The 27,049-nt window shown below is 39.2% G+C and overlaps 1 protein-coding gene across 4 annotated transcripts in view; it reads left to right on the forward strand.

Annotated features, from left to right (window-relative positions):
- Positions 1-27,049, forward strand: part of LOC100375825 (calcitonin gene-related peptide type 1 receptor-like) — a 117,771-nt gene that overhangs the window by 50,963 nt on the left and 39,759 nt on the right. For all 4 annotated transcript variants that reach the window (XM_085500979.1, XM_085500978.1, XM_085500980.1 and 1 more), the window contains exons 2-3: positions 21,549-21,678; positions 23,393-24,010. The gene's annotated coding sequence lies outside the window, so the exon portion shown is untranslated. The remainder of the gene's footprint in view (positions 1-21,548; positions 21,679-23,392; positions 24,011-27,049) is intronic.

Consider the following 27,049-nt stretch of genomic DNA (forward strand, 5'->3'; position numbering starts at 1 on the left):
TCAATGTCAACCCTAATGCTTATTAGACATGTTTTTTTTAATTTGAGCAATTTTCAACTGATCAGACTCCAATTGTGATATGATTATTAATTTGAAATAGTCTGTAACTACAAGTGCATCTGAAAAGGTATTCTGAGCCAACCATACTCAACTTGTAATGAATCGTATATGACCGATTGTATTTTTATTTATATTGGGGTCATCAAGAGTTGAATGTAATCATGTGATGATAATATCTCTCATTAAAATTCTGACTACATATTTTTTCAAAACTCATATAAAACTGCTAGTTGTATTGCTTGACTGTTTGGTATTCATAGCGGTAACGTTGGCTTTCGGTGAGCGTTGCTTGCACGTGTACGTGTGTGTTATGCCCTCCATTTTGCCCTTGCTTAGGCTTGTAAAAGAATAATATAAAACCCGGCTTTGTTTCCGTGATCTTATTCACATGCATACCTGTCTAATTATGGCATTAGGAATTAGGTAGACAAGCAAGGCTTAGTTTGTTTTTCTATGTTTTACTACAGTGAAAACTATTCATTGAATTGCCCTAAACTTCGTTTGCGCCAATTTTGATAATTATCATTTAGAGTTAATTAGACGGGCAATGCTGAGATAGATTATCTATATACAATACCGGATCGTTAAAACTTGTATGCGCGTACACCGCGATTCTCTCTCATATCCATCCCTGCATTGGGCTCTGCAGTTATATTTGGAATCACATTTCGACAAACCCTATATCGTAACTATGCCTGAGGTGGTACTAGTATTGTTTTCATTGACAAAGCGTCAACATAAATATTATTATTGTCGTTCCTGTTTTCATTTAGCGCCGGTCGATTTAATTTCGCCGCAAAACTATTGTGACTTCTCTGCTGATTGTTGAACACTCTACTTCCACCGCCCGCCCGGGGCAAGCATGCCATTGTTGTGCATCGCGTTTGCTCTCTTATTGTCGTGTAATCATATAGGCCATTTTAAACTGAACATTCTCTGTATCCAAAACAACACCGTTAAGCCGGTTAAACGATCATTCGGCTATTCAGGTGGAAATCATTTTCGTCATATTGCTGTTCGAATGCAATTACTACAGTTTAAAACTGTGTTAATTATTATTTTCAGGGTTTATTCGCATCGTTTCGTGGTTTATCGTATACTTAAAGGGGCGGTCTTACCATATTACATTGCAATGTTGCTTTACACGAGCTGGTTTCAAAGCAATGCGTACTCTGTATTGTATGCGCGTATAGCCCGATATTGGATTTCCCCCATTGTGGTCACGTGCCAAAATATGCTAGACTAAACAGTTATTTATCATGTCTCCCCCATCAACTGTTAAAACACGCTACATTTACACAATTTCATGTTTTGGCAGATAGATTGACCGCATGACCGCAGTAATTTGTGTTTGTCGTGTGGATGGTACAATCAGCCAAACAACAGGTTCAGTCATATTAAGTTCACGCTGAATATATCAGACTAAAGATCGGGATAAGCGTGGAATGATCCGACGAGCAAGATTGCATAACATCGGGCCTCCACATGACGATATTCATGATATAAGATGCAATCTAAAACTAATCGGCGTTTCTGATAAATCGGCACGTACTCCGTATAAATTCACTGTAAATACTAACGTATTATGCATGACCTACAATATAAACCATTGTATCGACTGCTGTGAAAGTCCTGTTTTCGTTTAAATATGTCCAATAGAGGAGCGAGAGTGATAGCGCGTTTTCTCTGTATCCCATCGTTAATTTCCAATTTGTATGCTTATTTGCTACTGCCTTGTATAATACAATTCCGTCAGAAATTATGCTATTGACACGCGACTGTGACGATAAATGCTCTCCAAGTCTGTAATTGGCGTATCAATTCCAGTGTCACTCAACTGGTCCAATAAAAACATTGCGTCATTTGTGTTCCATCATTACTCAAAACCCAGTTCACGCGCGATCTCCTTACACAGTTCCATTTGGTGCGTTTTTAATAATATATACTCTAAGATTGAATAAGTGGTGAGATACATTTTAAATTTTAATTTGTTAATTTCGAAACTTAGAATGTTGTTCATCATATCAGATATGGAATCCTTGTCGCAAGCACAATTTCCTCTCGACTAAGGGTTGTGTATTTCATGTCAAAGGTGGATCTTTTCTCCGGTCTATGGAACTCAGATTGCCTGTTTACATTTTTTCTTCATTATTATATAGTCATCTTGTAATCCATTTATGTATAAGTGTGGTTTATTTTAATGCTGGGAGCAAATCAGTGGCGGGTCTAGGTTTTGACTTTGAAAACTGCCTTAGACGAATTATTCGCCATGTCATCGAATTATGCTATATTTTTACCATGGTTAGAAGTAGTTGGCAAATCTGACTACAGCGGTGGGCGTGTGCCTGGATTAGCCAATGTAAATGCTATCTTCATTCGTGTCACGTGTTGGTGAAAATGACATTCACTCTACTTTCTTTACACTATTTCTGTCACTATATACTATGGTATATATGTAGGGTCAATGAACCGACACTGTAATAATTTGAGCATCATATGTAAATGAGATTTATCACATGTCACCGCAGTGTTACATGATTTATGTGCAACAAGTCAAAGATATTGTGTAGCAGAGAGAAACATAGCCATATGATGTCGTGTGTTGTTGACCGTGTTGTAAGGTCAACATACTCGGGTCGCGCTTATCCCATTAACGCACGTGTGCACGCAGTGTAGGGGTGGTACAGTTGTCCGAAGTCCAGTCATAATTAGAACTCAAAACATGTGTCCATTTCCAACCAGAGTAGGATAGCATGTTAAAGGCCGTATCTAAACCAGGACTAATAAAGCATGGTGGAGTGTTATTGCCCTGATACAAAGTAAAGTATGCTAACAGATGATAATGCCATGGAAGGGGAAATTCTCACAAAATTGTAATCTAGACATTCAATGCCAACATGATCAAAGTCTGGGATTTATCATCGCAAATATATTTATAGTTCTGTTGATAGATGTGTGACATCGTGATTGTAGAGATTTAGTATTTTTTTTTATACAAGTTTGATATATGTTTTGGTGGCCTTTAATTTGATACAGCAAAACACAGTATAGCACAGCAATGCACAGTGCAGTACAGCAATGCACAGTGCAGTACAGCAATGTACGCATAAAGTACAATACCGTGCACAGAAAAGTACAGCAAAACACAGTATAGCGCAGCAAAACACAGTATAGCGCAGCAATGTACGCATAAAGTACAATACCGTGCACAGAAAAGTACATCAAAACACAGTATAGCGCAGCAATGCACAGTGCAGTACAGCAATGTACGCATAAAGTACAATACCGTGCACAGAAAAGTACAGCAAAACACAGTATAGCGCAGCAATGCACAGTGCAGTACAGCAATGTACGCATAAAGTACAATACCGTGCACAGAAAAGTACAGCAAAACACAGTATAGCGCAGCAAAACACAGTATAGCGCAGCAATGTACGCATAAAGTACAATACCGTGCACAGAAAAGTACAGCAAAACACAGTATAGCGCAGCAATGCACAGTATAGCGCAGCAATGTACGCATAAAGTACAATACCGTGCACAGAAAAGTACATCAAAACACAGTATAGCGCAGCAATGCACAGTATAGCGCAGCAATGTACGCATAAAGTACAATATCGTGCACAGAAAAGTACATCAAAACACAGTATAGCGCAGCAATGCACAGTGCAGTACAGCAATGCACAGTGCAGTACAGCAATGTACGCATAAAGTACAATACCGTGCACAGAAAAGTACAGCAAAACACAGTATAGCGCAGCAATGCACAGTATAGCGCAGCAATGTACGCATAAAGTACAATACCGTGCACAGAAAAGTACATCAAAACACAGTATAGCGCAGCAATGCACAGTGCAGTACAGCAATGCACAGTGCAGTACAGCAATGTACGCATAAAGTACAATACCGTGCACAGAAAAGTACATCAAAATACAGCGAAGCACAATGCACACAGCAACGCATATTATAAACTATAATTAGGTGCACAGAAAAGCAGAGCAATGCACAGCGCAGTACAGTACAGCACGCATAAGGTACATTACTGTACACAGAGAAGCACAGCAAAATACAGCGCAGCGCAAAACATAAACCACAATAAGGTAAACAGTAAAAAAAAAGCACAGTACACCAGAGCCATAGCAAAATACAACTCAGCGCAGTGCAGTAAAGCACAGCGCAGCATAGCACATACAAAGTACAATAATGTATACAGCACAGTACTGTACAGTACCAGTGCTTTCTATTTTTTTCCACATTTGTATTATTCTATAATTGCCGATACACGTTCATTTGCCTATATGATTCTTAAAGTAATGTATTGTAGGGGCTTTTCTTTACGGACTTGAGTAGATACAGAATCTCATTACAGAAACAAAATTTCCCAATTACAGTCAGAGTAAAGTGGTCTCCTGTCGACCACCGTGTCTTGTATTTCATGGAGAACGCTCGTAAACGACCAGAGCCTACGCGCCAACATGCCACACAGGTCAAAATCTTGAGTATTTTGTTGCTTTTTCCGGCTTACCTCTACAAAGTAGTAGAATACTGATATTTCCCTTGTGATACCGTTGTTTTGTCCCCTTTCAGTGATATGCAAGGCAAATTAGTTTCATTAGACGGACGTGACGTCATCTATTTGCGTTTCTGTTATTGGTTGTATCTGTAGTGGCCATTCAATTCCCTCGTTTGATAACATGATGTTCCAAAAGCAGTTCGTTTATACCCTATGGAAACTATCAACTATTTCGAGAATAACTTGTTATTCTATGGGAACTGTCAATCAAACCTATTCCACGTGACTAATCCCACGTGAGCTTCGCATTATTTTGTATCAAGTGTCTATCAAACTTGTATCAAGTGATTATTTCAAGAGTATTGCTATGTACCATAGTCATCTCTTGTCTGTTGCTAACCACTTTAAATTTGGTTTTTCATCCTTGCCCTGAAGTTAATGTTATTGCGATTGGTGGAGATTGGTGGAGCTCGTCGACGCACAATCAGATGATTCGTTTAAGACACTCTGGAAATGTTCCAGGAAAGCTGAAAACTGCAGATCGATAAGAATAAAAATTCAAATATGCGGATTTATACGAGATAAATCCGCATATTTGAATTTTTATATTTACCATACACTTAAACATGTGTACATGTACTATTTTCCGTTTAGAGCATCTGTTACAGTAATCCATTTTTGGCGCACGTTCATTTTTCCCTAATATTATATAGTTATGAAAATAATATTTAGCCCGATGGTTGAATTGTAATCTGGAACTCATTTATGACAGAAAGAAAGAAATTGTAAAGAAAAGTAGGCTGAACGATAACCGAATATGCATCACTGTGAATGCACATAAGATGGTTGGCTTTAACCTAAATGAGGCGAATATTATATGCCATTAAAGTCACGTATTGAATGTTGCCATTTGCGTGATTCCAATGAAACACCGTGGATTCTATAAAATTCAATTCCAATCAATAATATATGGTCATTGAATTTGTCCGTTTTGACTTCATGGTCATGATAAGCCCGGATGAACACGTTAACAAAGTCCAATTAGTAAATACATTGAAAATCACCACCGACAAACAGAACCAACGTTCTCGGTTTTCCTGCTGATTGCACACTGAAATGAGTCTCAGCGCATGAACTAGTACACCGACTAATTCTAATGAGTTTAGTAACACATCCCTTTTAATAGCCAGAAGGGTTTTGTGGCACAAATATGATTGGTATCACGATAGCCTAGTGAATCATGCGTGTGTCATCATTATCGTTATTATCCGCCGCTGAGGTATTGCATAACAACGGCAGGTTGGTGCGGACTACGGTATTGCATAACAACGGCAGGTTGGTGCGGACTACGGTATTCATAACAACGGCAGGTTGGTGCGGACTACGGTATTCATAACAACGGCAGGTTGGTGCGGACTACGGTATTCATAACAACGGCAGGTTGGTGCGGACTACGGTATTCATAACAACGGCAGGTTGGTGCGGACTACGGTATTGCATAACAACGGCAGGTTGGTGCGGACTACGGTATTGCATAACAACGGCAGGTTGGTGCGGACTACGGTATTCATAACAACGGCAGGTTGGTGCGGACTACGGTATTCATAACAACGGCAGGTTGGTGCGGACTACGGTATTGCATAACAACGGCAGGTTGGTGCGGACTACGGTATTCATAACAACGGCAGGTTGGTGCGGACTACGGTATTCATAACAACGGCAGGTTGGTGCGGACTACGGTATTGCATAACAACGGCAGGTTGGTGCGGACTACGGTATTGCATAACAACGGCAGGTTGGTGCGGACTACGGTATTGCATAACAACGGCAGGTTGGTGCGGACTACGGTATTGCATAACAACGGCAGGTTGGTGCGGACTACGGTATTCATAACAACGGCAGGTTGGTGCGGACTACGGTATTCATAACAACGGCAGGTTGGTGCGGACTACGGTATTCATAACAACGGCAGGTTGGTGCGGACTACGGTATTGCATAACAACGGCAGGTTGGTGCGGACTACGGTATTCATAACAACGGCAGGTTGGTGCGGACTACGGTATTCATAACAACGGCAGGTTGGTGCGGACTACGGTATTGCATAACAACGGCAGGTTGGTGCGGACTACGGTATTCATAACAACGGCAGGTTGGTGCGGACTACGGTATTCATAACAACGGCAGGTTGGTGCGGACTACGGTATTGCATAACAACGGCAGGTTGGTGCGGACTACGGTATTCATAACAACGGCAGGTTGGTGCGGACTACGGTATTCATAACAACGGCAGGTTGGTGCGGACTACGGTATTCATAACAACGGCAGGTTGGTGCGGACTACGGTATTCATAACAACGGCAGGTTGGTGCGGACTACGGTATTCATAACAACGGCAGGTTGGTGCGGACTACGGTATTCATAACAACGGCAGGTTGGTGCGGACTACGGTATTCATAACAACGGCAGGTTGGTGCGGACTACGGTATTCATAACAACGGCAGGTTGGTGCGGACTACGGTATTCATAACAACGGCAGGTTGGTGCGGACTACGGTATTCATAACAACGGCAGGTTGGTGCGGACTACGGTATTCATAACAACGGCAGGTTGGTGCGGACTACGGTATTCATAACAACGGCAGGTTGGTGCGGACTACGGTATTGCATAACAACGGCAGGTTGGTGCGGACTACGGTATTCATAACAACGGCAGGTTGGTGCGGACTACGGTATTGCATAACAACGGCAGGTTGGTGCGGACTACGGTATTGCATAACAACGGCAGGTTGGTGCGGACTACGGTATTCATAACAACGGCAGGTTGGTGCGGACTACGGTATTCATAACAACGGCAGGTTGGTGCGGACTACGGTATTCATAACAACGGCAGGTTGGTGCGGACTACGGTATTCATAACAACGGCAGGTTGGTGCGGACTACGGTATTCATAACAACGGCAGGTTGGTGCGGACTACGGTATTCATAACAACGGCAGGTTGGTGCGGACTACGGTATTCATAACAACGGCAGGTTGGTGCGGACTACGGTATTCATAACAACGGCAGGTTGGTGCGGACTACGGTATTCATAACAACGGCAGGTTGGTGCGGACTACGGTATTCATAACAACGGCAGGTTGGTGCGGACTACGGTATTCATAACAACGGCAGGTTGGTGCGGACTACGGTATTCATAACAACGGCAGGTTGGTGCGGACTACGGTATTCATAACAACGGCAGGTTGGTGCGGACTACGGTATTGCATAACAACGGCAGGTTGGTGCGGACTACGGTATTCATAACAACGGCAGGTTGGTGCGGACTACGGTATTCATAACAACGGCAGGTTGGTGCGGACTACGGTATTCATAACAACGGCAGGTTGGTGCGGACTACGGTATTGCATAACAACGGCAGGTTGGTGCGGACTACGGTATTCATAACAACGGCAGGTTGGTGCGGACTACGGTATTCATAACAACGGCAGGTTGGTGCGGACTACGGTATTCATAACAACGGCAGGTTGGTGCGGACTACGGTATTCATAACCACGGCAGGTTGGTGCGGACTACGGTATTCATAACAACGGCAGGTTGGTGCGGACTACGGTATTCATAACAACGGCAGGTTGGTGCGGACTACGGTATTCATAACAACGGCAGGTTGGTGCGGACTACGGTATTCATAACAACGGCAGGTTGGTGCGGACTACGGTATTCATAACAACGGCAGGTTGGTGCGGACTACGGTATTCATAACAACGGCAGGTTGGTGCGGACTACGGTATTCATAACAACGGCAGGTTGGTGCGGACTACGGTATTCATAACAACGGCAGGTTGGTGCGGACTACGGTATGCATAACAACGACAGGTTGGTGCGGACTACGGTATTCATAACAACGGCAGGTTGGTGCGGACTACGGTATTCATAACAACGGCAGGTTGGTGCGGACTACGGTATGCATAACAACGACAGGTTGGTGCGGACTACGGTATTCATAACAACGGCAGGTTGGTGCGGACTACGGTATGCATAACAACGACAGGTTGGTGCGGACTACGGTATGCATAACAACGACAGGTTGGTGCGGACTACGGTATTCATAACAACGGCAGGTTGGTGCGGACTACGGTATGCATAACAACGACAGGTTGGTGCGGACTACGGTATTCATAACAACGGCAGGTTGGTGCGGACTACGGTATGCATAACAACGACAGGTTGGTGCGGACTACGGTATTCATAACAACGGCAGGTTGGTGCGGACTACGGTATTCATAACAACGGCAGGTTGGTGCGGACTACGGTATGCATAACAACGACAGGTTGGTGCGGACTACGGTATTCATAACAACGGCAGGTTGGTGCGGACTACGGTATGCATAACAACGACAGGTTGGTGCGGACTACGGTATTCATAACAACGGCAGGTTGGTGCGGACTACGGTATTCATAACAACGGCAGGTTGGTGCGGACTACGGTATTCATAACAACGGCAGGTTGGTGCGGACTACGGTATTCATAACAACGGCAGGTTGGTGCGGACTACGGTATTCATAACAACGGCAGGTTGGTGCGGACTACGGTATTCATAACAACGACGTCTTTCACTTAACATGTATTGCGATTCCGTATGATTGCTTTTCAAGTAGGTACGAAACTTTAAATTCAAGTGCGGTTGTTTCCTGTTACATGGTTCGTATCGTCATTAGATAGTACTCTAAGAATCGCTCAGTTCCCTAGAGGTATTACCTTGCCTTCATTCCTCTTAATGTGGGGTTTCGAGAGGTAGAAAGCATCAGTCGTGACGGAGTATTTGGTCTCTTGGAAAATGCAAAGGAAGCCGCACGCAAATGAACGGAGTGGGTCGTTTTTTTTCTTTATTTTTCCCGGAAATTTCAGATAATTCGAGTAGTTGCCATGGTTTTCTGAAATTCTGTTCTGAATCAGTAGTCTAGACACACTACTAACATTAAGAGAGTGCGTACACAAACTGCAACGTCACAGGAACGACAAAGCATTTTGTAATTTCTTGAGGGCAGGAGAATATTTTTTGTAGCTTTAAATGGGTATGTGTTGTATTTTGTACAGGACGGGGAACATATCGAGGTCAGGTGTTATAAATGCAATACGGTGAAAGGTAACAATGCCAGTCTCCAGAAAAGGGGATATAGTGAGACAGACGGAGGGCACAGATAGGAAGCCTGGTTGGAGGGTCATCAAATGTTGTGTTTGAGTATGGGAAATTCCTTAGTTCCATGATATGAAGAAAATTCAACTAGCAAATCAAGCACATTGTTCGTAACCAATTATCATATTTGAAAAAAAAAATGTTTGGTTGCTGCACCTGGTTAAGCCGATTAAAGGCACTGCCGTCCAATCTGATTAAATGCACTGTCATCCAATTTGATTTACGGCTCTGCCGTACAATCTGTCATTGACGGACCAGGCGCTGGTCAACAGTACGGTGGAAAGAACTTTTTACAGCCAAGGAAGTTACGTCCACCATTTGTCAACAGATTTGTTTATTTCATGATGATATCAGCGTGCCGTAATTTTGCGGTGTTGCACTGGGTATTTTCATCGTACCATATTAGAAAACGCTAATTCCAAATATGGAACGATTACGCGCGTAAGCGTCCTCTAATAATAAAAAAACATGGCTGCCCCAGGGGTTGACTGGACCCAACACAAAGAAGTTTTCTGAATCTGTTCTGAACGTTTTGGATTTCGGCATACCCATGATATATCCTTGGGGGGAAAGATGTATAATAATAAGGTTATTAGAAGGAAACCGAAAAGTAAAACAGTACGCCGTCGCATCGACCTCAGCTGGTTTGTAATACACCAGTTTAATAAATCTGATATTTGAGGGTTGCAAATTTGATATTTTGTTTATCCCATGTATCCATTTCGCAGCTTCTAAAAACTAATAACCATAGAAGAGATCGTAATTTGTGAGTGCGTAGTCAAGACCTCGTAGAGCGTTCTGGTTCGATTTCATAACCTATCGCCCTATTGCTATAGTTGTTTTTTGAAATCATCACAATATATAAATATATATGCAGTTAAGGGAATAAAGCTAGGGTCGTTATAAATATTTTATAAATATGAATTTTTATAAATCGAAACGGATGATAGTATGCAAATTGACCAATCTAGAAATGGTATCGTGACCGCATTGTTAGTTCTAGTTAATATATTTCATTGTTGTTGTTTTTTGTGTTATTTTTTACTACGGAGTTCAATATCATCGAATTACCAATGTATAGCTCTCGAGTCAATCACTATTACATGTTATAATCTGAATGAGAAGATCAGTATTTACATTTTTTTATAAATACGTTTATGAGGTGTAACGGCAAGAAGTCAATCGATAATCATGTGGGTGGGCGAAACTTTCTACATTCCAACAGAACAGGCGAGTGGAACCAGATCATAGTATACCAGTACAGCTTACCAGTATTATTACGGCCAGTGAAGTCATTCACACAGTCAATTTGTCAGTACCTAGACAATTATTTCTAATTTTCCAATTTAATTGGTCTTTAGAATTTTCTTCTCTCTACTGATTAATTACCTGACTATTAGACTGAGTACAATGAATATGGGTTGTGACAAGTATTCAGTTTGTTAGGAGTGCGTGAAGTTGAACATGTGTGACTACGGATGAGTCCACAAATTCAGGAGGCTGTCACGAAACTGACACGTAATGAGAGGTCGGTAGGCTCTTCAAATCACCCGCCACCGCCTGTTGTTCACTGCCGCGAACCAATTGTAGACCGTAATTAACTGCGGTAAACACATGGACCACAAACACTAGCAAACATGTCTTTTGTATCTCGTAAAATGTGTCACCTGCGTGAAACGTCAGAGAATCATTTCAGATCGTAATGCTCCCATAACGACTATTTACACTAGTACTACTCACGTTAGTTCGACTCGATTGATTCGTCAACAATCATCGTGCTGTCTTCCTTAACCAACGGGTTCGATTAGATGCTGAAAACACATGAACGATATTTGTAATGCATGTTTTCTGCAATGATCGATCAACTCTACAAAACTGTTTAAGAGAATAACAAACGATCACATCACCATTGATGTTAACTTGAACACAAAATGATATTTCATATAGGAAATCTTGAATGAATTATTGAACGTTATAGACACGAATGATCAATCGGCATCGGCACTTCGACTACTTAAATATGTACGTTGTAGAGCCCATTTCCACTTTTTTACTGTCTGTAATCTTAGCATTGTTGTCATTTTCAATAATACGGTGTCATTTGTGAAATGTTGGGTTTTGGTGACATGTACTTTTCATAATTGAATATTGGTGATGACTGTAATCGCGACGGCGGGTCATGGTCTCTTCTCTAATTCCGACATACATGTCCTCGTTTAAGAGTCCGTGACTCATTCGATATGCATCTTCACATGCTTATTTTTCAAATGTTTCGGGTAAAATGTTTCAAATCTAAACCTTGCAACAAGCGTATGTAAATGTTTGAGTTGCGATTTAAACAAATTGATATGGTAACGCCACTGGCTTGCCAAGTCCGCACTCCGTGGAGGTAATTTGTTAACATCCACCCATTCACATTTAATCAGTGAACCCCTTGCTGGTCCACGTAACACTGTGCATAATTTTTATTTATTTTCGTGTCATTAACCTTGTTTTTTATCAGAGTAAGACGTCATATAAGCAGATTACACTACTCGTGCAATGCTGTTTCTATATGCTCATGATACAGATCATAATGCATATAAGTCAAATAACGCACAGTCCCCTTAGCAGCCGTCAACATATGACGTCACTATTCCCCTACGTTGGTGTATTGATGTATTATAGGTCGTATTTTATGAGCTGTTTCCGAACACATTCCCTTCTAACAAGTTTAGTATTCCAAACAAAACGTTTCCCTTCTATTAAATCTTTAGCACTTGTATACCGATTTTGAAATAAAAAAAAACAATTCGTCGAAATGCTCAGTCGCCTGAAGCAGTGGTAAAATAAGAATTACGGAATAAACGATAAATCATCGTCAATGATTGTGTTTTATGGTCATTTAAATGGTTGAGGCTTGATCTACATAGTTACTCACATGTTATAGTTCATCCCTCCGGTCCCGTATAAATGCCGTACACTAGCGCACATGTGCTAGGCTCTCCCGCAACACGGGGTCGTAAAGGTTATAGCTGCATGTAGCATTACTGATGTCCATTTTAATTTGTATCGACAGAATTCCTACAATAGCATATCAATTGCTCGATGGTAAAGTTAAATTATCAAGCAAAAATTATTTCGTGAAGATTGAGGTAGTTGGCAACGAGAATATTCGATTCTCCTGACGTTTACAAACTTTCATTAATAGTATTTTTTTTTACTTTTAATAATGCTTTTGCAAGTGTATAGCATGACTCTAGAAAAAAGCTAATAAATATATATATTTAATTAATTAATAGTGGGACATTGGTGTAAATTAGTTTTTCAATTACATATGACCCACGTTATAATAATTTAGGATTAGGCAATACTAGGGTAGAATTAGAGCTAGAGATGGGAGTAGGTTAGGTGTCCGTATTGTGCAAAGCTTATTGTGAGCTTGAAAAACATTGTTAAAAGAATACCTATAGAAAAAAATATATTAAAAATGGTGGTTATGCACAACTTTAAACAAATAGTCATTGCAGTGTATGTAATTTCATCTTGGATTAGTTAAACAGTAATTGGTTGATTTATTGATTCGTGAATTACCCGAACCCAAATTCTCCCTTATGTATATTATCAAATGTCCATGAATGACCTTACTTGTCGGCATGTGTCTGAAATATCAATTAAGACAACGTGGCACACGCGCAGCAATGTCGGTTGCATTCTATCAATACCAATTACTGCCAATAATTACGTTTTACGTATGTAATTATAATTTTACCCGTGGGCACTGAAATATTGTCATTTATCAGCACAAAACAAAACTGGCCCTAACGTGATTCTTTTCACATGTCTGTATATCAATCAACTTTCACTCATTTCAGCAAGTTAATTTAAATTGCGTTTTTATTCACGTGTTATTCAAATATGATAACATCTTACATAAGTTATTGTTATCATTGAGTACTTCATAGTATTAATGTGGAATTCTTGTTACTGACATAATATTGTATATGTAGTATTTATATCAGTAAGTACACAGAAAGCTATTAAGTTGTTAAGGCATCAATTCTGTTCACTTCTTGGTCAAAATTTAAATATATATTAAACCACTGCTATAATTTAAGCAAGCCTCTTTTGACGTGGTGTGTTTTACCAAGTACAAAAAAATCCATCTTACCATTTCAAATTATGTTTATAACTGAATATAGATATAGACATTCACCTTTCACCTTGATCATTGCACCGTAACAGTTGGGGGCATCAAACTTAGCCTGTCGTTAATTGAAATATAACTCAATAGCCAGCTTAGCTCTGATAGACGTGTATCAAATTGTAGTAAACGTGCCTAGTCGTAGTAGAATGCGTCAAAATACCCTATTATTCAAAAAAATATGAAGTGTGTTCATAACATCCTTTCATGCTATATAATCTTCACCATTTCGTCACTTATCTAGCTGTTCTTCTGTTGTAAAACAAAAGACTAGCATTATATTAATTAAAATCTCTGAAGTTCAGGTTTAATTGAATATTTTTAATTGATGTTATATTTTTTGGGGAGGGGGCAATCATGCTTGCATAACTGTGTCTTATACATTTTTCGATCTGAATGTACTAAAGTTTCACAAACAAAATTCCGAATAATCCACCAATTTAACCTACGTGATGCAATTAGATATATATATATCTAGTAACTTAAACATTGTGAATGATATGCAACGATCTGTTACTGTTTGTACATTGATAAACTAATTTGCATATACATTTCACCTGCACGAAGGAGTGTCATTGATTTCCATTTTCGTGGATGTAACTACTACCTTCGACACGTCACTGTCAATCCTTAACATCGACTTTATATTTTTAATAACAGTACAAAAAGGAAAATGATAATTAATAACACGTACTATGTCACGAATCAAAATGTAGTCTTTTAAAAATGACCCTTTGCCCCTGTCCGTGTATTTCAGTAAATAAGTGAAATAGGCGTTGACAACAGGATTACTGCTGGCAGCAAAGTGTATAAAAAAATAATGATTAATGTCGTCGAAATTAATAGGATCAGCACTGGTTATTCATTCCAAAATTGCAAAAACATGACTTCCCGTCAGCTGTCAACGCGCTAATGGTTTTCTCCATAGTACTGTATTTGCTTACGACGGTAGATGAAATCTTATAGACTCAATAATATTAACATACATTATGCTGGGCTCTACACTTCACTTCATCTGTGGACATCAACTGATCATATTCGTCATGGCGACGATTCGTCAATACATACTAGGTAAAAATATAATATTTTACAGTGTTCGAGTGCGACTGACTAGTGTGAACCGTTGAACATTTCAAATCACCTGTAAAGTAGAGAGAGTGTCGGGTTTGTATGACTTGCCTTCACTCGAGGCGTTTACTCTGTTCTTATAGTGTTACCTGTCAATGCAGTTGACGTATAGACAAGAAACAAGAAACGCATATGCCATGTAGTATAAGTGAGTCGCGTTTCATGTTTAGTATGCATCCTACATGTAGTCATTTCAACTTCTGGCGATGTTGTTGAATTACATAATTTCCCATGCTATACATTAATTGTTGCGATGTTAAACTTTGTATATAGGGAATAATTAGGAAATGATTCATTAATTGTGTCAAGGTGTGTTACGATTTCTGTTATATCATCTAAAAACATGACAGCTCCTCATTCGTTTATGCGTGGAACTATGCGTTATTTGTATGAGGTATTCCCAAGACCCTTGCATCATTGTTTTTGTCAGCAATTGTGAAATACTGCGCTATGTTCGCTATTTTTAATTTCACTTATCCATTTTACAGTATGTTGGTGATCATAACGAAACTCCCGTTTATTCTTGTAATTACAAGTGTCCGTGTAACATTATCAGGTGTATCGATAGCTATTAGCGAATGCAGGTGATGACGGGCGGCTACCATCGATTTATCGCCATATATATCATTAGTAATTACAACTCCTGTCTTTAAACAATACACACATCACGTTTCCACTAGATGTACGACATTCATTGACATTTCCAAACCGGAGCTCCTATTATATGCGCGTCGCCGGGTTTGCGTCCACTCAGCGAACCGTTCGCTTATTCGTATAGTGATGTTCACAGTGGAGTTGACGAGTACAATGCGTGCGTGATAAACGGCCCATATTTCTTAAGTTGCAACTCAGCGATTCTGAAGACTTCCGAGGTCCATTTAAATTGCCAGTCAAAGTACACGCAATATTTTTACCAATTAAGTGAAATCTGCGATATTTAATGATATATATATATATTAATATTTTAGCTTTAATTTCCTATACAAAATATCATATTTGTTCACAATGAGCATTTGTTGACAGGTAATTTAACCTAGCAGTGCATTACTGCCGAGTTTTCATTACTTTCGACTATACGAGATAACCGAGTCCGGCTAATATTCCAGCTAATAATGTAAGCCGTATCTTAATTAGCTCTACTTTCCCTCTTAATATTGACATTTTCCCTCTTTTTGAAAAAAACAACAACTTTGACGGCTTCACTCTATTTTTCAGGTTATTTGCGAGTGATCACGAAATGAAATGTGTTTTTTTATTACTCTATAAATTTGCTGGGAATCTAGCCTGAGTAACGTATTAATCTACGCGTCACATAACAAATCACATATGATAGTCGTTTCGGTTAGTTTCTCAAGATAGAATGCTTGCACAGAAATCATCTTATCAGAATTTTTTCATCGAAAGCTCGTTACTTGGAGGAGCTCAATATTTGCCCAATGCATTGTGATCTGTTACAGGACGTCGTGATCGATATGTGTAATTGGAGATGAAATTTGAATTGATTAGCTAAGCTAACACGTGACATCGTATGAGTGACAATATTACTTAGTACTGTTATTTCACTATGAAATTTGAATTATCTAGACTAGCCCAAACGGCGCGCTGTGCCAAGGTCTGTGGGCAACGCATGCCAGTAATGAAACCCGAGGATATTGCATTAATGCAGTATAAAAATAATTCCTAGTTTGATTAAATGAGTTTTAAATATGAAATTACACTGTGTAATATTACTACGTACTATCACGTATGCATGGCCACAATTTTTAAAAAATACGGTGCAAGGAATTTATGTCAAAGAAAGTTGATCGCGTCCGGCATAAAGAGTGCATCTTAGGGGGACCATTGACCGTACTACATTTAAGAGTATCTTTTTATATTTTGATTGTTAGATTGATCATGTTCTCTCGTGCCCTCTAATGCCCTCAACATTAATATTTTTATTGATACTTTTGTGCAAATATGCAACTTTCACTCGGCTGTCAGACAAACCTAGACACAGATTATTTAGAACGAGGCGAGAAAGCCATGAGACTTGGTTTTGTCCCTCAAATAGTGGTCCCTTTTCCTGTCTTCGCGTCTGCTGTTCTTAATACCATGGTTACATCAGTAACGGACGCAATGACTGGAAAATTGGAACTCTATATGAGGAAAGAAACAAACAAGTCCCATTGCTCTCTCGTTCTCAACGAGATCTAGACGACTATTTGTCTATTGGCCGAAGCCGAATGCCTCGGCCAATAACATTCACTTGGGGACGATAATCATTGATATAGACTTATTCACTATTAACTTATTAACTAGTTTATTTTTCCGGAAAAGACCAAATCGTAAACTTTCTGAGTTGAAATCAAAATTGATATTAGCCCCTAGCAGTGTCATCTATCTTTTTATTGATTGTCTGATTTATTTGAAATTGTGGAAAGACAATCTAGGCGACAAATCGAAATAGCTTATCATGCATGCCTTCTTATTGTACATAGTTAAGTCGAATATACGTCACACGCACGTTCACTGTCGTGTTGTGGGCGTTCTCATCCGAGACGGAAGGCAAGTATGACAATCTGTTGCATACAGTGTACAATGTAATTTTAGAAACTCTCCCGCAAGCGTAATTTGACTCCTACACGCACCGGAATCATGATACATTTCTCGTTTCACTCGCGGTTTATATTAAGAAGCATAACTCATCAATCAGCTTTAACAAGCATTTTCACACAACGCGTAGCCTGCTCAATTAATAGGAAAAACATCTTCTTTCAGTCAAACTCGTTATTCTATCTGTTCAATAGTCAACATGGCTTAAAGGATGTGGCATGTAATCTAGATACCGATTTACTCTGCTTTCGGATCATAAATGGCACGGTTATTTTTTATATATAGCATAAGCAAAAAATAAATTTGACATTAATAGCAATGCATAGTACCAGGTGTCTGGCACATCACACGCAATGTATATCTCCCATCAAGAGTCATGCAGCGTGTACAGTATCATTTTGAAACGTGGCCTACAATTTCCACTAATGACCGCGCCGTCATCGATCGTTTAATAAGTTGAGTGAGTTTACTTTTAGTGATAGATGTGTCCGCAGAGATTATTCGCATATATTGAGCAATATTGGACAAGTGTTGCTGCCAAATAACTTCACGTCGTTCGAATTCCTCGTGTTGTAATTGTTTCTCAATTTATCGTCATCATTATTACATTTTGTATACGAAGTAAATTTTCGCATGTCAACACTCGTGGCCTACACTCTAGCATTCTTTTTATAGGTCAACGGTGACAGCGCTTTCAAGCCGATAAATGTTACCCTCCATGTCACCAGTGTAGAGTATATATGAGGTAGTTACCCCATGTGTGTTCATTACTGCGTCTATATTCATATGGTGTTGTTAATGGCATATGTATTTTGCAGCACAGTATAGAGTTCCGGAAATGGTGCAGTATTCAAATGCGCATGCACAAATTATTAGTACGTACAAATGATCCACAGCGCATGCGCAGTTGCGTGGAATATAACCAGACATATTAGTTTGCATAATCCACTGTTCTATATATCAGCGTAAAATAACAATATTATTTATTTATCCTGGATAATCTATTAGACAATACTGCCTTTCTACCAGAGGGTCAAACAAGAAGTGTGACACTGTTGTTATTTGTGACAGATTTTTGGAATTGCATTAACACACTGTCATTATCCATATCTATGAAATGCCCAGATATGTCGTAATTTCATGTATATAAATGTGATGTAACAAACCGTAATATTTTCGTATACCTCGCTATTATGTAATACTGTTTTAATTATTAGAGAATTGCTCAAATCGAAATGAAATACGAATGTATACAAATATGATCCCCACAGACAGGTCATGGAGGGGCATTACATGGCGCGATCGTGTTTCAATTTGAATTTGTGAATCATTCTTACAAACACGTGTTTGCAAGCTGTTATGTCGTGTCGATTCTACGGGAAGTGGGTTAATCATATATAGCCAATCTCCAGAATTCAACTCAGAGAATAACGTCACGATCGGAGCAATGCCACTCGGGTGCGACGCGAGTGTTGTGTGTCATGCAATTCCCAGTACATTTGGGGAACCTTGGAAATGTGTTCAAATTCAAAATCTCAAAATTATAATATGCAAAACAGCTACATTGCTTGGATGCGTCGTGACATACCATCGCACCGTCAACTACAGGGATATTTCCCAGGAGGCTTAGCGACGAGATCGGTTCCATTGCCTACCCGACATCAGCTCCCTTGGTGTGTTGCCAACATTGCAATTTTAGCTGTATACTAGTAGTAATAATTTTTAAATTGGATATCACGATCAAACGAGATTGAAATATATTATTTAATTTGACAAGCTTTCAATAGTCTTTTCCCGTGAATGTTTAAGCATTACGGTGTAGCGTTGTTTAATTCATCAGACCGAGTGTCCGCTGATTTGTATGATGTATGATTTATATGATACGGTTGGCACAGCGGAAGCTCTTATTGGACAACATATTCTCCGAAAAATACCATGTAGAAAAATATTCTAATTCGACATTTGGTCTGAATTGTGCAAACTATCTAATTATATCTAATGTATACTTGCTTGTATTTGATTATCCTTCGTGAAATTGTAATAATTAAATATATCCTCTTCTATGAGAAATGTTGACAGTTGACAATTAGTTCGACCACGGTAAGAACGACTCCCGTGATATTGGCCATTATTATTAAGATCTGTTCTTGTTGTGTTTTATTCTGATCACCCGTGGCCAGCCGACACGTCGTGGGAGTATTGTCCAAGACATTTACCCAAATAAATAAAATTCATTACCCGAGGCACTCTCGGAAATTGTGTATACCGCGACCCCCGAATATAAAATAACATTCAACGAAAATAAAACTCCTTGCACTGCTAGATCAGTTTCACGTGAACTCAGTCACTGAACACGTGTCATATGATATTATGAGTTGTATTTATCTATTAGTATTTTTTACACCAGTTTAGTGGTTTTGTTTATTTTAAACAAAACCTGGCATCCAAACCGTGAAATAATTCGAGTCAGAGATATACAATTCGGTTAGGGCCGTAGTGTCAATCGCCATGTTCACAATAGAAAAAGTTACGCCGGCGTAATCAAACAATAATAACTGGCAATTTTGAGCCATGTAAATGTTTTGAAAGTGTATCACCAATCAGCATACAGGTCAATATAACAACTTAAATAAATTACCTTAAAATGTGACACACATTGCCAGCCTTTTGAAATAAAATAAACATAAATACAGTTGTCTGTTTTGCTCACATTCAATCACTCTTTGCAAATGTTCACCGGTATTACCTCCTTATCACGTTGGTGTGTTCTCATCTGTGTTTAGCAGGCAAAACTATTGCGCAATATTTACTTACGTTGTAATAAAATAAACATAAATACAGTTGTCTGTTAACGTTGTGCTCACATTCAATCACTCTTTGCAAATGTTCACCGGTATTACCTCCTTATCACGTTGGTGTGTTCTCATCTGTGTTTAGCAGGCAAAACTATTGCGCAATAGTTACTTACGTTGGTACTGATACCTCCTCCTTCAAGGGAATTTAAACTCTGACAATTTTAAACGCCTTTAATTCGGCGTAACTTTTTACATCTGGTTTTCTTCCCTTACGTCAATGTAAGTTGTGTCGGCGTAAGTTGACACAAAAACAGATGTGAACACGGTATATAACATAGAAAAGTACCCCCAGTAAAGCCTAATCTCATATCAATTTCACTTATTAGATCAAAAATACTGTGGAAAACAGATTAACAGCTGTAAATAACATACAGAATGATGTCCCATGTCCCCCTGGTATTGACAGTTGAAAGTCAAGCGTATACAATGTAGTTGGTTCCCAGTGTTGGTTCAAATACTGGAATTACATGTAAACGTACGAGAGTGCCCACCAGACTAGCACCACTGGTTAAATGCTAAACCAGCAGTTAACAAACTATGGTGTTTAGGAATGTCTACTAGAACTATTAAAAACAACGTTCATTACTGCGTTAATTGAGGCACACAATCTACCTAGCTATTTTTAGATGTTGGTTTATAAATATTAGTGAAACGCTAATTATAAATATCTTATTAACGATAGCTACTTCAATTACTCATATGATCAGAGGAGATTTCCGTTAACACACTCCGTCATATGTTTTATGCATGTTCTTGTTAATATAAAAATTAATAAGATTTGTCTTACTATTCTTAATAAAATGTTGGCAAATGATATTAGGTCGCACGTCGAAATTTCCCGTACTAACTCCGATTAAGTTTCCAAGAGGCATAATGTATGCAAAGACATACGTCGAACTTATAATATTATTGATATTAATACGGGAAAGGTCACCCATTCAGTGTACAACCTCCTCTTCCGCCCACACTAAATGGAGAGGTCATATTGAATATAAACTCATGTTATCATCTATTTTTTACAGACTCGCTGCAATTATTTGAATGCCTAGAATACTGCCTGCAGTGCATGAATCGGGGATTGATAACTCGCTGGTGACGTGCAACTAAGCTTTGGCTTCAACGTACGCCAGTGTTGAGGACTATATATCTCAGGTGAGTGGTTGTTATTTCGCATACGATATCTGGAAATCGTACACGTTTCACTTTGACTAGGATTACTTGTTAATGTTGTGTCTTGTGATTCCATAATTTTAACGATCGAGAATACAGGAATACATTTAAATACACCCAAACACAAATAATATTTGCATCTACTATGATTTCGTTTTAATCTCATGCCATTAGTTTATTTTACAACGTTGTTAGAAGGGCGTAAATCGATGTATTTCATGACAAAATGTTGGATAGATAGTCGCATAATTATTATTATTATTACCGATAACATAATCTACAATGGCAAATTGCCAGTGCGATCTGTAGAGATTATGTTGGCCATGGCCATGCAAATACATGATTTGTGGCAAACTAAAGGAAAAAAAACACCTAATATAACCCAAGCCCATAACTACCCATATTGTGTCTCGAGATTTGAGCAGTTGCAATAGTTTGTTTTGATCGGACAAAACATTCCTTGTTAGACATGTTTATTTTTGGCGGGAGAATAGTCACCTACAGGTGATCTTTAGCATTGTACTCTGTAGTGTTGTTTGTTTGTTTGCTGGGAGGGGTGGAATCGTCAACATGCATGGTACACGGAGTTAACGTCACATTTCAATGATCATGTCTGGATATTTCCACTCGGACTTGGTCTTTGCCACAAGTTTAAATTCAGTGCGATTCAGAACACATCCTGAGTATACTCTATAACAGCGTCGGCAGCTATTGTCGCTAGCTGCAAACACCATAAACGTGTCAGCCTGTCATTAGGACTCAACACGAAATACCAATGTGTCGCGTTTCACCGTATTTACCCAACACCCAGGAGATAAGCAAAATAGTTCGCCATATCACAATGCATATTTGTGTAACTAGATTTGCATGTTTCTATTTTTAGATCGTGTTTATACCATAATAACTCTCGCGACGTGACTAGAAGTCCACAGCCGGTAATGAGTACAAGAACGGCTCTACCCTTTGTTGCTTCGTGGCAATTTACATATAATTTTCGTGATGTAATTTCACGTCAAAGTGATCAGTGATCCATTGTAAAAGACACGGAATCTTGTTTGCGCTACCTATGATACTAAACTCGCCGGTCCACCTCAATGTGCGGGTACACTATTATTGAAATCTATTTTTTTAATATTTTCGACATAAATCTGGCCAAATCTATGTGACCGTACCAGCCAAATTGCGTTCACTGGCCCACAAACTTAATCTTCAACTTTTCAGGACAACGAGTTGATGCCTGCAGGAGTCCTGGTATGAGCATGGAAGGTACTAACTACCGTTAGTACCTTCCATGGTATGAGCGGCTCTTTGTCACGTGACATATAAAATGCCATGCAGGGAATCTCCTCATGTGCGATACTATTAAATTAGCTTGGAGCGTCGCAGGTACGCTATTAAATGCATTTAAATTAGACACGCCAGTCCCAGGATATAACGCCATGCTGTTTGATATTATAAAACACATAAAACGCAACATGTTCTCCACAATCAGGGAGGATTGACAAGAGTTTGTGAGCATGACGTCACCACTGAGCTCGTATCATAACGTTGAATTATCCTGTAGTTTAAATAAGAGGCAAAATGCTATTATAACGAGTTGTTTTTAAATTCAATTCTGTTTACGTCCGATTCGATTTACTTTGTTAAGATCCTAGTCAGTAGAAGAGGGTGAATACAAATATTTTCTTGTTATTAGGTTGCACTGCCTACTATTTGATACTCTGCACCATAAGACTGTCCTGTCGGCATCCTGGATATAAGCATATATATTTGAATCTCGGAATAGTGCGTTGATAGTGGTTCGTCGGTTCACTCTACACTCTACTGGCTGACTTATATCTGTGTCTGTACTGTGTAAGCGGCGCAACGTTCACCATAGTTAATCTGTGTCGCTTCGATGGACCTGATCATCGACGTTGTGACGTATCTGATGCAGTATTAACGTTGTCCGCAGTGGATGGAGTAAGTGACACTGTTACACACTGTTACCGCTTCTGAGAGGTAAACCCGTCAAATGTGACAAAATACGCCGGGGTATCCACTCTGCGGCGAAGTGTTTAATTGTGAACACAACTGATTCAGTTCGGTGGTTAGTACTGTGATTGCGGCGAACCGATTGTGTTTATTTTTTAAACAGCCATTTACTACAGTTTTACGAAGCCACAGCGACACCGTGTCAATTAAGACGTTACAAAAAAACTAATCTAACGACCGGTCTCGTGTATATTGTGCCTGGGTGTCTGCCTCTGCGTGTGTGTATAAACCAATCTACTCTGTCGTCGCCGTCATGTATCTCTATCTGTGAGGTGTACAGGTAAGCAATGCTTTTTATTATTATTCACCACCGTATATTCTTGCCATGTGTCCATTTTGCGGCGATCCGGATGGCGGACGCGAGGAACGCATATCTTGAAGTAACAGAAAGCAATATGCAATGGATATAGACAATAAACGGTTTCACTTGCTGTTTCATTGCGGTGCGGGCGATTGATAATACATTTGGTTATATGGCCCAACCACCGAGTTTATCTTCGTATGATCATTCGAGCAAACCGTGAAGGTAATACAATTGCGTTCTGATTCGACTCGACGGGGTGTTTTGGCTCGACAGTGATAGTTTCAAAATCAGATTATCGCTATCTTAGTTGAAACCGTGCGTCTGCCCCATTGCTAGCATAATAACCAATCATCGTTTATAGATACACCACCATTTTAATTTCCGCTTAAATTGACCCATGCTACCTTTCTGTGTCGGTGTACAAGGGTTGTAACATGGTATTTTTTTATACCAGTCTCACGCTTGACGTTGTATTTTCTGCTTGACCGTGACACATTAACTTGGATGAACTAATACATGTACTCTTATATACGAAATATGTAATATATATTTTGTGTTGAGTTCTAATGACACGTTCTAATGACACGTTTATCATGATGACATTGGCTGCCGATGCGACGTTCTTATAGACTATACTCAGGATGTGTTCTGAAAATATATATATAAAACATTAAATTAAATGCATTGTTTTTCGCGAGAGATAGCCGAGGGCGCTGTTTGCATAGACAACCCAGTCATTTGATGCGGTCTCTGGTTGGGGATGGCTAATCACTTGTACAAGACGTGGACTCGCTCTCGTCACGTCACAAACTTGTGAAATTATGACATTAGATCGTTTTGCTTTAACCAATTTGCTCTATTATAGTATATAATTTGTGCTTACGCAAATAACAAAGTCAAAGTAAGTCACGTGAGCGAAAAAAATGTACTTATTTAGTAGCGAAAATGTCAAAGATTGGCCTGAATTATGCCATGTTAACAGAGTGTGGTCGTGTCAAAATTTATTTAATTTCATTGTCGACCCATCGGTAAAAAAAAAACTTAATTTAGCTTTGATCCTAACTTAAAATTTACACGCACAATCAGAATGTGTTAGTCAATGTGTTTGGACATAATTCCACAATTGCTGTACTCTGTTATAATGTAGTGCGCGTTGTTACGTAATGTCTATTAATGATTGCCATGAATGCCTCCCCAGCTTTAATTCAAACTGAAACCCATTCACCATGAACAGGTGTACAAGCGTTGCTGAAAACATTAATTTGTTCGTATGGTCTATGTGCAACACTGCGTGTCCGGACCAATCAATTAAAATATGTGCTGGTGTCGCCCGTAGCTTAAACTCATTCCGTCGTAATAATGTTTATGTTTCTGCTTGTGGAACTGACACCCATGACAAAACTGAAATTTTCACAACTACATGGGCTAGGTGGATAACATGACACTTTCCCATCGGCATACAAACGCATTTCGCGATGTGTGTTTATTAAAGGTTGACTCAGTGAGCAGTTACACCACTGATACACCACCATCAAAAGACGTTGTTGTGTCAATCAAGAGACACGCGAGATAATCACGATCGGTATATTAACTAGTTTCTGTGCTGATCATTGACTGTAATTTCATTCCAAACTGTGAATGTTTAATGATCAACATTCATAATATAAAAGTACTTCTTCTTTAATAAAAAAAAGTAATAAACTAAATAAACTGTACATAATATTGCTCTTGAAATGATAATAATTTTATTTATCTCGATAGAGTTTAAGAGAAAGATTTTCCATAGAAAGTGCTAATAATTTCATATAAATCACTTTTTTTATATTAATAAGTCGTTCTGTAAACCAGTGTCTCCGCCCGTAGAGACTTACAATGACACAAATGAATGAATCAATAAGTATCTCAGTTTTTGTAATAAACAATATCATTTTATTTTGATAATATTAATAACACATGTATTGTTTAAAATGTTAAATCTCTTGAGTCTTAGAAATCGAGTCTCATAATGTTTAATGAATTCTGATTTCATATATTACTTTCTTATTAATGTACGTGACTGCAATGAAAATCGTTTTTATTTCTGCACACTATATAACGAGACTAACCAAATAAAATGAACGTCGTGTATGATATGTTTCCCTATTAACATATACATTTGGCATCGTAACTTTTATTTTTCCCGTATTCGGTGTGTTAGCTTTTTCACTGCCATTCCCAGACTATACACGACATTCTTTGCCAATCATCTACGGTGTTATTACAGGGCGCGCTCGGGATCGAAGAAATAGTCAGATCCGAAGAAATAATTGCTTTTTAAACCCCAGTAGGGATCACGAAGTAGATTTCCGACAAGATAGCTTGCATAATATCCAATCACCTGTAAAGAACTGGACAAACCGCGTCTCTATCCGTCATAGTCTTTGAGTGAATATCCTTGCCTGTGCGAATCGCCGTAGGCGTTTACATACTTTATGAAGCGATGCTACCAGATGTCGGTGGTTTAGTGTAGCTGTGTATATTCAAATCACGCACTAGTCTGGTAATAATAATTTGGTTAAAATTCCTCACAAAACAATATTTATTTGTGCACACAATTTGCAGCTGCGCTGTGGGGTCCAATTCCGAAACAAGGCAGGATTGGCTACGTCATCCATGGACCAGCACGCCTAACGCGGAGGCGGTTCTGTCTATTTGCCAATAAACGGGTATACCAACTGTGTCTGTTCTTGGACACTCACAATGGTCTTACGCTTACTGGTCGAATTCTAAAATCTATGGAGACGCGATATTTTTAGTGAATCTCCATAAATTGCACTCAGCAAGAATGAGTAAAAGACCTCTGATTGGTTAATGAAAGTCGCGAACTTTGACCTTTCCCCTGATTCATCAACCAATCCGGTATGATATCGAAGCTGACACTGGATCGTGTCTTTATCGACTTGTAGACTGTAGTAATATCCACCGCCACGATGTTTATCTTTGAATCTGCGGCTGTTTTTTGTCCTTTCAGCTTTT

Source organism: Saccoglossus kowalevskii, chromosome 7, assembly GCF_978046115.1.
Source record: "Saccoglossus kowalevskii chromosome 7, keSacKowa6.1, whole genome shotgun sequence".
Lineage (NCBI taxonomy): Eukaryota > Metazoa > Hemichordata > Enteropneusta > Harrimaniidae > Saccoglossus > Saccoglossus kowalevskii.